Source organism: Nicotiana attenuata, unplaced genomic scaffold (genome assembly GCF_001879085.1).
Source record: "Nicotiana attenuata strain UT unplaced genomic scaffold, NIATTr2, whole genome shotgun sequence".
NCBI classification, from domain to species: Eukaryota; Viridiplantae; Streptophyta; class Magnoliopsida; order Solanales; family Solanaceae; genus Nicotiana; species Nicotiana attenuata.
The window spans coordinates 1-4,264 of record NW_017674958.1 but is presented as its reverse complement, the minus strand read 5'-3'; the positions used below and the strand labels follow the sequence as shown (position 1 = coordinate 4,264).

Genomic DNA, 4,264 nt, shown 5'->3' with positions numbered 1-4,264 from the left:
AATATTTATCCTTTGTATACACCCATGTATACAGTCGATACAAGTTGTATCTGTTGTATACACCCTTGTATTTCGCCTTGGTTACAGTTGATACAGGTTGTAATCGTTGCGCCAACGAATAAAGTTCACTCAGGATGTATTTGTTGCGCGTTTGAATACTAGTGATACAAGTTAATAGGAATTGAACAGTAGCTACGAATGGTAATCAGGCAAACTATAGTTACTAGGCTCTAAACTATAGGGGTTTATAAAAATTCCCCACTAGTGGAACCCATTTTAAAGGAAAAATGACAATGTATACCCGCCCACAAAATAATAATCGAACAATAAATATTGTTTAATATTTTGTATATATTTCATATACAAAAAATAGATAAATTTTATATACTTTTGCGAATAACGGATATAAATAGTTTCGGCCGCATGCTAAAAGTGATCTTTGCCTAATACATATGAATTATGCCTTCCAATTATAGCTATACCTGGTCGTAGAGAATAGAGAAAACTAAATAGAATTAGTTTGGAACTTTCTTTGGATGTATTATCAAAGTACAGTATGCGATCGATCGATCGTTATTCAAATCATAGCCACTTCAAGAAAACAAATCATAAGAATGTGTGTAAAGACAAATTATAGACAATGACCAAAATGCAAGCAAATTAAACAAGAAAAAGATGGCTAACTCCACTCAATCTGATCTACTGTGAGCACTTCCATAAGGACAGAACATAACCTTATAATCTGTAGTCCAACTTGTGCATGTAAATGTACTTGTTGGATCATCTTGAGGATAACTATAGGCATCAGGACATCTTTGTTTGAACCATCTTGATAACTCTGTAGGACCACATGGTCCTTGTGTGCAACAATATTGTTGTCCTCCAGATGTTGTACATGGGTTGTTACATCCTCCACGTACCCTAAGTGAACCAGGGCATTCACCATTTATATTGGCGGTGCATTGAATTCTGTGACATTTTCCAGGGCCAGGCCTAGTCGGGCCAAAAGACATAGGAATGTTGAATCCATCGATTACAGAAATATCCCAAAAATCTAAGTTGCTGAATTGGTTCAACGCGTATTCGGCTAAAGTATTTGGTGGTTTACCCCACCCTTTGCATTCTAAGACTCCACCACAATCACCGGTTTGGCACCAACCTCTACCAGCACCATCAAAGTTGCAATTGGTACGACCCCATATACGTGCCATTTTAGTACCTGGTGAACCACCAACTTTGACCTCGTTCGAGACGTCGGCCACCCCCTACAGGGGTTGCTGCCGCCCATACGGTGTATGGGCAGTTGTTATGGACCTCAAATACGCCGGAAGCAGAAGTGTAAGTCACGAAGGTAAGGAGGAAGAACACTAAACAATTTGTCAAGTGACTCATTTTAGTGGACATTTTAGTAAGAAGATTGGTTGTTGGATGTATTGACATTTGAGTTATGGGGGTTTATATAGGGGTATGGCGGCTTGTTGCACTATAGACAATAATAATAATAATATATATTGGCACTTGATATATTATTATTATATTAATAAAGGAATAATCATGAAAGATGCTTTGATAAAGGTAGAGCTAGGCGGCTAAATGTGAAGGCCTGACAAGTGACACTTATTATTATGTACATACATATATAGAAGCTAAATAATTTATTTGGTGATAATGATCACGAGCAAACTTTGTCACGCTAATATGTCCACTTGAAATAATACGCCACCGATTAGGGGTGTCAATAGTTCGGTTCGGCCGGTACCAATTTTTCGGTTATTTTATTATGTATTATCAAAATTAGACTTTTCGAACCGTCCCAATCATGTCGATTTCTCTTCGGTATCGGTACGGTTCGGTAATTTTCCGCTAATTTTTTTAAATATCATGTAAAAGTCACTAGTAGAAGTAGAATGCAATAACATACGTACTTTTATATGATTAGCAAAACTATCTAGATATTTTTACAGTTTAAAAGGTGATTAATTAAGAAAGTATGAATGATGGCTAGAGTATAGATCCATCAAATAATCTACAAGCGTAAACGAAACTAAGCAAATACAAAGAAAATATAAATCACACGAGTGGAAAGATGTTAACCATGTTGGGATTCAAGAATAAAGTCTATAGAAGATTAAACATTTTAAAAAGATAAATCTAATTCATACAAATATATTCAATATATTGTAGGTTGCTACTCCTAATCGCTACAATACCTTGTGTCTTGCTAGTGAATATGCTGGAAATAATTTAGTTTCAATAGAAGTAGCATAATATGTTTGGGAATTAGGATTTTGAGTTTAATTACTTGTTGGCTTGTAACTATTTCATAATTCCCAGGCCAAGAAAAAAGTTAATGCTTTATTATTTTTAAACTTAGCAAGTAAATATATTTTCACATTGTAAATTTATTCGGTACGGTACAGTATTTTTTCGGTTTATTTTCATAAAATAAAAAACCTACCCTAATTATCGGTACGGTTATAGATTAATATAAAAACATACGGTTTTATTAAAAGAAACCTAAAAATCGGTTCGGTACGGTACGGTTCGGTCGGTTTAGTCGGTTTTTAAATATCCATTGACATACCTACCAAGATAATATCCACTATAAAACAATATGAACAGAGCTAGAAACTCAGATATATGTCGAGTCTAGTAATTTTTGTTCAAATATTATATTTATATTGAGAATTTATTAAGTATGTATAAATATTAAATCTAGAACCCAGTAAACACTTGAAGTCGTTGTTGTAAGATTCAGAACTCATATAATTAGAATACTTGTTCCGTCTCTGTAAAACAAGATATACAGCCATCAAATACATTTTGTTCAGTCGGGTCATATTCCACTATTTTTCACTAGTTTTACTCTCACGCATTTTACAAGCTATTGAATGATGAAAATATACTAAGAGAAATAGTTATCCAATACATCCTTCGAACTGAAATCATAATTATTTACCTGCAATTATTACTATAGGTATCCCTAGCTACTTAATTTGATTTAAAATTAGTTATAATTAGCACTAGTTTATGGAATTTGAAGATGATTGTGCGCACAAGTTAGCTTTGCGCGGAATTTGTTGTGCATAGCATTAGTCTTCTTTCACTCTCACACACGCGCGCGCACATATATATACACTATAACCATGTTTAAATGATACTATATATTATCAATTTAATGAATAACTATTTGCCTAATTATTATCCACTATGCATTACCAAGTCTTTATAAATGAAAGATTTATAATCAAGAGATTCAATCGGGAGTTTCACTGTAAGAATTCGTTGACACCAACATTGCCAGGTTGAATTTTTTTTTTTTCTATTCCCTTATCTCATATACAAAAACTTTAGATTGATGAAATACTATATTTTTGTAATTTATTTAAACACAATTGTTTTCCCCCCTTGCAATTCTTTTGTCTTGTATATCTGTTGGGTTTTTAAGGTATTTAATTAATATATTAAATACTTAAAAGAAGGTGAATGGGAAATGGAGGGAAATGAAATTTTTGAGTGAAATTTTAAGTTTCCCCTCCCTTGGCAAATGGGCATTGTCCCATATTGGAAGAGGAAGAGGTTTTTTATGGGTATATAAGCAATTGCTCTTCTTCTAGCTCTTAAAGAGTTGAGAAGAAGGCAAACCTCGCGCCGTCGTCGTCGGTCGCTCGGCTTCGGCTTCGGCTTCGGATTCGAATTTTGGACCAAATTTATTGGTTAATAGTAAAATATTATTAAATATTTGTTTTAATAACAAAATATTAATATTAAATATTAATATTAAATCCAATCCGTTTTTCTGTTTTGGTAACAGAAAAGTAACTACCCTCTTCAATTTTCCCTCTTTATTTTCCCTCTTTATTATTGAGTAAATGGCCATTTATGTAATGACATTTATGTTGTGGGCGTTTTGCATAAACAGCCATTCTGAAGAGACCCAACTTTGGCTATATATACTACACTATTCTGCTCAGAATTTTAACTACAATTTTCTGAGTTTTCTCTCCTTCTTCTGCATACTTTTAGCATCAAAACAAAGCAAAAAGTAAGTGTGATTTGCTACCGAACTTTGTGTTCGCTGAAACACTGGGGTTTGAAGTACCACTACACCAGTGTGTAATTCGTTCTATCCTGGGAGGAAATAATCCATAACCTTGGGTACTAGGAGGGGATTAAATTCCTTAAGGAAACACTGTGAATTCAGTGGGCTCGAATTGGTTTATGTCATTTCTGTTTATATTCATTACTGTTTATATTCATTTAT

At 33.7% G+C, this 4,264-nt stretch overlaps 1 pseudogene across 1 annotated transcript; it reads right to left on the bottom strand.

Moving 5' to 3' along the window:
• Window positions 1-496: 496 nt before the first annotated feature.
• On the bottom strand, window positions 497-1,426 carry LOC109219511 (annotated as a pseudogene). The gene has a single exon (XR_002066953.1). The product of XR_002066953.1 is annotated as an osmotin-like protein (transcript).
• Between the last annotated feature and the right edge of the window lie 2,838 nt (window positions 1,427-4,264).